The sequence below is a fragment of the Sus scrofa genome, unplaced genomic scaffold (genome assembly GCF_000003025.6).
Source record: "Sus scrofa isolate TJ Tabasco breed Duroc unplaced genomic scaffold, Sscrofa11.1 Contig2318, whole genome shotgun sequence".
Taxonomy (NCBI): Eukaryota; Metazoa; Chordata; class Mammalia; order Artiodactyla; family Suidae; genus Sus; species Sus scrofa.
The window spans coordinates 1,713-12,744 of record NW_018085070.1 but is presented as its reverse complement, the minus strand read 5'-3'; the positions used below and the strand labels follow the sequence as shown (position 1 = coordinate 12,744).

Genomic DNA, 11,032 nt, shown 5'->3' with positions numbered 1-11,032 from the left:
TCAATTTCTGTAAACACAAACACAACCTCCGGTAATGATCTTGGAGCAACATCTCCCATCCTCCAAGATATTTCCTTCACTGCTTTTATAACATAAAGTGTAACAATCTCCTTACTCTTTGGACCAATACCAAATGTTTTATTCTATATTTCTCTTGAGTAAATATGGCATTCTCTTTATCCTCCTTCTCTTTATAATAGAGAGCTAGATAAGAAACATTTTGTTAAAAATTTGCCAAATTGACTTACCCTTGTAGAAAATATTGGGTAACCCACCACATAGTTTTCCACTTAAAAAACTTCCAAAAATTATAACACTGGGGTACAGTATAATGAGGAGAGGGACAGAATTTTTTTAAACATGATTCATAGACACTAAAGATTTCATTGAAACAACAATGTGTCAATTACTTAAAAATACCAACCAGTATTTTGTGGGTTACACAATTCATTTTTTATTTCATTGCTTAATTTTACATATGAATCTACCACAATTGGCCAAATGTCCTATCTCCACTTGTACCTTGATAGCTCACTACATTTTCTTGCTAGATAGTATTCCATTATATGGGTGGCTACAATAAGCCAAATTTCATTTTGGATAAATCAGATTCATTATGTAAATATCTAGAAGTGTGATTGGAGGGAAGTCATGAGGACCTTCAGCTTTGCTGATAGAGAGGGGCTGATTTGATTCAGAGTGGAATTTGAAGAATCCCTATTCACAGGGTTGTTTTCAAAACAAAATGATCTCAGCGGCTTTTCTGGGAAAGGCCAAAGTTGTAGAATCTGTGAGGCTCTATACTGGTCCAATACTGGTTGGTAGCACCATCAGACTAGCACATCAGCTGCAGATTTAATAGAGAGATCAAGGTCAATAATCAGCCATTTAAGAAATGCAAATTAAAACCACAGCAGGGTGTCATTACACATCAGCTAGAATGACTTTAATCAAAATAACTGCCAATACCAAATATTATTATGAAGAAGCTGGAACTCTTATTTTTCTATGGGGATGAAAAAAAGCTTTGGAAAACTTTTTGGTAGTTTTATAAAAGGTAGTTTTATGGTCTCTCCTCTCACCCCAGAAATTCTATTCCAAGATATCAATCCACGAAAAATAAAAACATATTTATAAAAATGACACTCTTACACAAAATTCATAGCAACATTATTCATGTAAGGCCAAAAAGAGAACAATCCAAATGTCTATCAATTGGTAAATGGATTAAAAAAATATCCATACAAATACTACTCAGTAATACAAAGGATATTTTTTTTCGTTTTAGTGCCCATACACCACGTGGCATATGGAAGTTTCCAGGTTGAATTGGAGCTACAGCTGCCAGCCTATACCACAGCCACAGCAATGCATGGTCATTAAACCACTTAGTGGGGCCAGGGATACTATTTGAGTTCATTAACCACTGAAACATGAAGGGAACTCTAAGGATGATATTTCTAATACATGCTACACCATGAAAGAAACAAAAAGAAAATTGTTGAGCAAAAGAAGCTATACATAAAAGTCTATACATTACATGAGTGCATTTATATGAAAATTCCTAACATGGCAAATATATGATACAGAATGTAGATCACCAGTGGCTTAGAGGTATAGGAGGAATTGAAAATCAACCAGAAATGTGCACAAAGGAAATTTTTGTGGTGATATAAATATTTACAACTGGATCGTGGTTACCTTTGCACAGCTCTGTTTATTTACAAATATTGACTTTGTAAAGTTACAACTTTGGAGCTGTATACAGATAATGGTATGGTTGCATAATTCAATAGACTTACTAAAAGAATAAATTACTGAAATTATTTCACTTGCAATTCATTTACTTCCAATAGGTAAATTTCATGGTATATATGTAAATAAAGCTATTAAGAACATCATCAATTAACAATTTTTTTAATGTTATGGCTAGCTCCCAATTTATCTGCCATTATAAAATGTGTAGCATCAATTTGTATTTACATAATATAAATACCTACATTTAGTTGAATTTTGTATAATGAAAATATGAACTAAACACAATTTGATGTTATATAGTTGCATGTAGTTGTTGGGAGTATAGGTCTTTGCGTTAAATTTGTTTTGAATCCTAGCTCTTTCACTTATTAGCTGGTAGATTTTGGCCATTGCTCTTTTCAAACTTGCCACTATCTTATCTGAGAATTGGCTTAAAATCCAAATGCTATTTGTTTTGGGTTAAAAATGGGATTAATATAATTTTAGAAATAAATGATGCCTATAAATTGGTTAACATACTGCTAGAAATAGTGTACTATATAAAAATTATAGCAGACACAAATCATTTTTTCCATTCTTTTATATTTTCACTTAAATTAATTCACAAGTCATAAATGGATTCTTCATCTCAAAACTGTGGTCATAACATATGATACACATATCTTCCTCTTTTCAGAATGATGAAATTTGACCTTTGTCTAGGAATTGCTTCAACTTTGGTTTTTCATGAATTATAATCTTATTCTTGTTTTATGCTAATGGTCTTCATGGTTTGTCTCTATTGTCACAAGGAGGTCACAACGAACAGTGTCAGTGCCTATTGAATATCAGAAGCTACTAGGCTGTAGGGAAATTTTCTAAGTCTGATGTGTTGGTTTCTGACTTTTTTCCTTCAATCTATGGCTAAGGTGCTCAAGTCACAATTCATAAATACCACCCAGTCTTCTGGCACCATACAACTTGTCCTTGAAATTTGTTTGCTGTTACATTATGTTTTTCTAATTATATGTGGCCTTGAAGAGATGTTCAGGCTCTGAATATATAGAATGAATCCTAGTAGGCTATGAATATATATAGTAGAGCACACATGACACCATATAATCCACACATCCCACCTTGTTCTCTTCCTCACTCTCTTTTGGTCTTCTGTCTCACCCCATTCATATTGGCATCCTTCTTTTTCATCCTTGATGCCACTTGTGCCTCTAACATAGAATTGTTTGGCCTGAGACAATAACTGTTTTGATTACCAGCATAAGGAGATGTTCTCTCTCATTTCCTTTAATAAATTACAAGACTACCCTTTTCTCTTTTGCACAGCAAAGGAAACCCAAAAGAAAACAAAAAGACAACTTACAGAATGGGAGAAAATAGTTTCAAATGATGCAACTGACAAGGGCTTAATCTCTAGAATATATAAACAACTTATACAACCCAACAGCAAAAAAACCAATCAATCAATGGAAAAATGGGCAAAAGACCTGAATAGACATTTCTCCAAAGAAGATATACAGATGGCCAGCAAACACATGAAAAAATGCTCAACATCGCTGATTATAAGAAAAATGCAAATCAAAACTACCATGAGATACAACCTCACACCAGTCAGAATGGCCATCATTAATAAATCCACAAATAACAAGTGCTAGAGGGGCTGTGGAGAAAAGGGAACCCTCCTGCACTGCTGGTGGGAATGGAAACTGGTACAGCCACTATGGAGAACAGTTTGGAGATACCTTAGAAATCTATCCATAGAACTTCCATATGACCCTGCAATCCCACTCTTGGGCATCTATCCGGACAAAGCTCTACTTAAAAGAGACACATGCACCCGCATGTTCATTGCAGCACTCTTCACAATAGCCAGGACATGGAAACCACCCAAATGTCCATCGACAGATGACTAGATTTGGAAGAAGTGGTATATATACACAAAGGAATACTACTCAGCCATAAAAAAGGATGACATAATGCCATTTGCAGCAACCTAGATGGAGCTAGAGAATCTCATCCTGAGTGAAATGAGCCAGAAAGACAAAGACAAATACCATATGATATCACTTATAACTGGAATCTAATATCCAGCACAAATGAACATCTCCTCAGAAAAGAAAAGCATGGACTTGGAGAAGAGACTTGTGGCTGCCTGATGGGAGGGGGAGGGAGTGGGAGGGATTGGGAGCTTGGGCTTATCAGACACAACTTAGAATAGATTTATAAGGAGATTCTGCTGAATAGCATTGAGAACTATGTCTAGATACTCATGTTGCAACAGAAGAAAGGGTGGGGGAAAAAACTGTAACTGCAATGTATACATGTAAGGATAACCTGACCCCCTTGCTGTACAGTGGGAAAAAAAAAAAAAATACACTTGCACCCGTATGTTCATTGCAGCACTATTAACAATAGCCCAGACATGGAAACAACCCAAATGTCCACCAACAGATGACTGGATTAGGGAGATGTGGTATATATACACAATGGAATACTACACATCCATTAAAAAAACCAATATAATGCCATTTTGGATTGCAACATGGATGGAACTAGAGACTCATACTGAATGAAGTAAGTAAAAGAAAGACAAATACCATATGATAGCACTTATATCTGGAATCTAATATAGGGCACAAATGACCCTTTCCACAGAAAAGAAAATCATGGACTTGGAGAATAGACTTGTAGTTGCCAAGGGGAGGGGGAGGGAGTTGGGTGGATTGGGAGCTTGCGGTTAATCAATGCAAACTATTGCCTTTGGAATGGATTAGCAATGAGATCCTGCTGTATAGCACTGGGAAACTATGTCTAGTCACATATGATGGAGCATGATGATGTGAGAAAAAAGAATGTATACATGTATGTGTAACTGGGTCACCATCCTGTACACTGGAAAAAAATTGTATTGGGGTAACAACAATTAAAAAATAAAAATAAATAAATTAATTTTAAAAATAAAAATAAAAAAATAAAAAAAAAAGATTACCCTTTTCTGTTTACAATGATAATAGTGGTGTCCACACATTTTTAAACATACTAAATTCACAGCACAAGTACTATAGGCATTTGAAAAAATTTTTAATGGGACATATTTTAAAAGGTGACTGATAAATGGAAGTAATTGACCAAACTCAAGTATTCTGATCCAGAAGAGAGAGGAGGTGTTACACAGACAGATCTGGGGAATACTTAATAGTTTTATAAAGAAACTTCTAAAGATTAAGAAAGTTATTCAAAAATACCCTTCCAAATGAGGTTGTATTCATAACATTATTAGTTTGCACAGCATAAGAGAAAAGAAAAGAAAAAAACCAGAAACACTTTATAATGTAACACTGAGTATTATTTTAATGTTTACTGTTTGGGATTTTAAATGAAGTCAAATATTTTCTGGAATATTACTTGTATACCAGGTAAATGGCTGGTCTAGAGAGCCAAAAAATTTTATTTTATTATTATTATTTTTTGTCTTTTCTAGGGCCACTCCCATGGCATATGGAGGTTCCCAGGCTAGGGGCTAGTTGGAGCTTTTGCTGCTGGCCTACGCCAGAGCCACAGCAACGTAGGATCTGAGCCGCATCTGCGACCTACGCTACAGCTCATGGCAATGCCAGATTCTTAACCTGCTGAGGGAGGCCAAGGATCGAACCCACAACCTCATGGTTCCTAGTCGGATTCATTAACCACTGTGCCACGACAGGCACTCCGAGATCCAAACAGTTTTAATACATTAATTTCAAAGAAGGATTATCGTTCTTCATTGGAAATGCCCAGTTTTGTTACATGCAGTATATAAACAGTAATGCATTAATTTATTATCAAATCAGTTAACCCAGTTCTTTTTGGGGAAGACAAGGAAAAATGGTTACAGATATTAAAGTATTGTCTAGGACTGTATTAGATGGCAAGGGAAGGGCAATTCCTTGGGTGAGATTTCCTACAATTATACTTCCAAAATTATGTTATCTCCTCTATTTGCCTGAAATCTAATATATTGTTGATTATATATTGCAAAAAAAATAAGTTTTAAAAAGCAGCCATTTTAAATCATTAACATTCATCCTCTAATTTTCTTTTAAATTCCTGTATTGTATTATTTGTCAATTTACATAATGCTTTGCCATTTTAGCACACCTCTTCTACTTGCTTCTGTCAAGCTTTCTTTCTTTTCCTTTTTTTCTTTTTTCTTTTTTGTCTCTTTGGCAGCTCTTGCAGCATATGGAGGTTCCCAGGCTAAGGGTCAAATTGGAGCTGTAGCCACCAGCCTACACCAGAGCCACAGCAATACATGATCCGAGCCTAATCTGCGACCTACACCACAGCTCATGGCAATGCCAGATCCTTAACCCACTGAGCAAGGCCAGGGATCGAATCCGCAGCCTCACGGTTCCTAGTCAGATTCTTTAACCACTGTGCCACGATGGGAACTCCCAAGCTTTCTTTTATGTCGTCATTGACTACTGTATCCTTCTTGATTTCCATGTCATGATTCTCTCAGATTAGCTCATTAGCAAATAAATAGCAGTCATTAATTGAGTAGTAAAATATGTAATGAGCTATTTTTAAGAACAAATAAAATACACCTTAGTTTCATTTTCTGTGCATTCCACCATCAAGTACACATCACTTTTTCAGTGGCACCATAGAATCAGAAAGTGAGAATGAATGTAGTTTCAAATAAGGCTAACACACTTGATTTGAAGTATTTAAGTATGTTATTCCTTACGTAAAACTGAATCATTTTGCTCTATACCAGAAATTAACACAACAGTATAAATCAAGTATAATTCAATTAAAACAACTTCTTAAAAGAGAATGTCATTCCTGATCATACTCTAGGCTTTAACAATCTTCTTATGAATACTAATGAGCAACCAGGAGATTAAAGGATATGTGACTTATCTTTAATTTTCACCAGTGTTTTGTGGCTGACAAGAAATAGCAGTAGCCTTGCAAACCTGTATAAGAAATAGTTTCTATATACCTAGACTTTTCCTTTATGATAAAATTATAAGGCAGGATTTTTTAAAAAAAATAAATTTATTTTTGAACATTACATTTTAAGTCAGTTGAATGAAGGGAAACCCAGAAGATAAAGATTTTCTTGTGAGGCTTTATTTTCCCCTTGAGATGCTACAAAAGTTCTGTCATATCAAACCAGGCATCTAGTCTGATCCAAAGAATGGGGTTGGGAAGAGAAGGCAATGCTGGATACTGATGAACCAATTCTATTTTTTTCCTAGATGAAGTTATTTGCTGTTTCTCTAGTGAGTCCCACTCTGCTAGCAGGCCCCTTCCTCTTTCATAGATAAGCATCAAGTGTTGCATGGCCTGATATCATGAGTCTTCCTGTAGAATGAGACATACTGGATTAAGCAAAGGAACTCAGACTTCTAGTACCAATCCTGAAGCCTACCTTTGAAGTCTTCAGTTCTTCTAAGAATTATTCTAGTGTTTATTGAGTGCAGTTTCAGTTATCACCTACCTCTGAAGATGTCTAGATTCTTTTATGCTGCCTATTTTTTTAAATCTTAATTTATGGTAAGATTACTTAACCTGAGTCTAGTCCACTAAAAGGCCTTTAACCATATAGTACAGTATTGTTAATTATAGCCACAGTGTTACACAGTGGATCCCTAGATCTTACTCATCTTACATAACTGGTACTTGTTGAATGACAACTCCGCATATGATCCAGCAACCTCACTTCTGGGTATTTATAAAACAGAATTGCTAGCAGGACCTTAAAGGCATATTAATACCCTCCCCATCCTTTGTATTTGCAAAAGGATATCTGGTCAATATTGAGCATCTTGATGCAAAACTTTATGTACTTCCACTTAGGGCCAACCATTAGCATAGAAAGGATACAAAGAGTAGGCAAAGTGATGGCTATCTTTTCAATCTTCAGACCTAGTGATAGAAGTAAGCAATTATTTGAGGTCGAGTGCTTTCTCCATAAGGGTTTTTGTTTTCAGTTCAAACAGTGTTTATTAGCTTTTCTTTTAATATGAACATGAGAAAGAAAAAACACATAAGCTGTAGCATTCTTTTACAAATAAAACTTCAATCAATACTCGAATCTTCAAGCTCCATAAACAATATTTTTGAGATGGTAGATTGTAATATTTTATATGCCATTTTTATCATTTAGGTCTCTGTCCTTTAAAAATGATGGAAGCTGCAGCACTCAATATAAAGTGAAGCCTTTCTATAAAGAGAGAAAGTATTCCAGGCCCAGAAATGCTTTGTTTATAGGCAAAATTCTTGAAGGTAAGAGGAGAAAGATTTTGCATAGTTGAAAACACAAGTTTTTAAAAAATATTTCAAGTTTAGGTGACATTATTACCAATCTCCTAAAAAACTGATTACTAGACCTCCCTGTTTTTTTAAAGTCTGAGATAAGTAAGGGTTCCTAAGATTTGTATGTTTCCTCTCAAATGGCAGAACTTGAAATGAGATACCTACAGCCATGTTAAATACATAGGATAGAAAATCTGTTTCATATCACCTATTTTTATATCACTATTACTATTAGGGTCCAGTTCCTTTTAGATTTTTACAAGTGAATTAACACTGCTCTTTATAATCCCTTTACCAAATCTAGAAAAATGAACCTTAGATGATCAAAGAAGGTAGAGAACCCAGCCCGGTGAAGAACTATTTTTAAAAAAGGAGGGAAGGTCTGTCAAGATATAAAATATTCCCTGAAGTCTTAGTGCAACCTTAAGCCTTGATACTCGTAAAAGTATAAGTGCCACACACTTACAAAACACCACCTGAAAGTTTAATTGAATTTTTCCCAAACTCACCTAGTTATGTAAATTTCAAATAGTAGGCTCTCAATTTTATTTTTTTTGTGACAGCTATTGTTTGCCATTTTCAAGAGGGTCTGAAACAAAAATTTAAAACCAAAAGCTCAATGCTCAAAAGCCACAAAACCAAGCTCAAAAGCAATGCAACCAACTTGTTAAGTGATATCCTGTCAGTCAGTAGCAGTAATACTTTGGCAGCAGTGTTCTGGAGTGTCCAAGTACAGTATATTAAAGCTGAAAATTGCCCTAAGACTTCTGGGACTCACTCTCTTTCATTACCCGCTTGTTAACTACTGGACCTCCAAGTTGGTTGGAATTATGAAAGTACCCTTTAATACAAGTATTTAACAAGGGGGAAATCATCAGGAAATGAGAAGCACTATTATAAGTTCACGAGAAATGCAGCATAGACCCAATGGAAGTAGACAATAACATAGTTTCTCTGCTTCTGATTCCCAATATGCTAATATGCTAAGTAGGGCTTGCAAAGAATTAAAATGTGTTATTCAGCAGCTTTTTTGGTTTAAACTGATTGCCAATAATGAATAGCAGCTTCAATAATATAATAGGGGGGAAGAATCTTCCAAAACCTAACAGTTCTTTGCTAAGTGGCTAGTTGCTAAGGACTGCTAGAGCAGTCCTTTGCTAAGTGGCTTTATGAGTTGTTAGGAGTCCCATGTTTTAATGGTAATGTCACATTAATTATAAAGGAATATGCAGCAATATAGAGAAGGGCAAGAAAAATTGGAAAAATGAAGAAGTTATATATTCAGTGTCTTTAAAATCTAAAGAAAACCTATTAATTAAAAAGTCACATAGTTCACTGCTATCAGCCTACACAGTAAGTAAATATCTCTGTGTTAATTGGGAGCTTTTAGCTTTGGAGTGGTTTTTGTAACTTCCTTTATATTAAAAAGAGAGAAGAGTCTGTTGCATTGACAAGGTCCCATTCTTTCTTATGAGCATAATCCTCACTGTCCTTGAATCTTTTGAATTCAATGTCTTTCTTTCAGGTGAAAATACTAACTTTGCTAGTTTATGAGCAGGAGAGGTGATATATCTCCAGTCTTTGTTTTAAGGGGATGATGATGTTACAACCCCTCACTTCTCTCTTAAGAGAGGATGACATTGGAGCACTGAATACCAATGAAATTATTAACTCTGAAAGACTTCCTCAGGGCAGCTCTGCACAAGTCTTTGTATTTGGCTTCACACAATCTGGAAATGGCCTTGAGGTGCTGTGCTCTTTTTTTCCTAAGAGGAGCAAAAAGAAAGTTCATGTTGTCATCTGCTAAGGAGCAAAGATCAAAGTAATATTTGCCATAAGCACTGGCAGGAATATTCATATTAAAATGAAGTAGCTCCAGAAATTGCCTTTCCATCTCATTCATGTCCTCAACTGTAATGTCCTTGAGGACTTGGCAGTAGTCCACATTCCTTACAGCCTGATTGTCCCAAACCTTGGAGGCAAGAAGAATAGTTCCCAAGACAATTCTTTTCCAGTTACTGAGACAAATGTCCATCTCAGCATTAAGTTAAAGGCCTTTCTAAGTAAACCAGAGTTACTATTGCACATCCAGCTGTTAGCTGTGTGGCACTAAAAAGACTACGAACTAATATAAATGAATTTCAGGATCATGCTTAAAGTATTCCTCTGGTACCCTTGCTCATGTGAGTGAATATGGTTGCTCATCAAAAATATCCAAGAATCAAATTGTAGTTCTATTTTTAGTTTCCTGAGGAATCTCCATACTGTTTTCCACAGTGGTTGCACCAATTTACAATCCCACCAACAGTGTAATAGGGTTCCTTTTTCTCCACACCTTCTCCAGCACTGATTGTTTATAGACTTTCAGATGATGGCTATCCTGGATATTGTAAGGTGGTACGTCATTGTGGTTTAATTTGCATTTCTCTAATAATGAGTGATGTTGAACATCTTTTCATGTGCTTTTTGGCCACCTGCATGTCTTCTTTGGAGAATTGTCTATTTAGATCTTCTGCCCATTTTTTGATGGGGTTGTTTGTTTTTTTGGTATGGAGCTGCAGAAGGTGTTTATAAATTTTGGAGATTAATCCCTTGTCAGTTGATTCACTTGCAAAGATTTTCTCCCATTCTGTGGGTCATCTTATTGTTTTGCTTAGGGTTTCCTTTGCTGTGCAGAAACTTTTCAGTTTGATTAGGTCCCATTTGTTTATTTTTGCTTTTACTGTCATGACTCTAAGAGGTGGATCTGAGAAGATGTTTCTGCCGTTTATGTCAGAGAGCACTTGGCCTATGTTTTCCTCTAAGAGTTTTATAGTGTCTGGTCTTATATCTAGATTCCTCAGAAAACTAAAAATAGAACTATAATTTGATCCAGCAATCCCACTCCTGGGCATCTATCCAGAGAAAACCACGACTCACAAAGACACATGTACTCCACTGTTCATTGCAGCACTATTTGCAATAGCCAAGACTT

The 11,032-nt window shown here is 35.6% G+C and overlaps 1 pseudogene; it reads right to left on the bottom strand.

Moving 5' to 3' along the window:
- Positions 1 to 9,682: 9,682 nt before the first annotated feature.
- Positions 9,683 to 10,279, bottom strand: LOC110258537 (annotated as a pseudogene).
- Between the last annotated feature and the right edge of the window lie 753 nt (positions 10,280 to 11,032).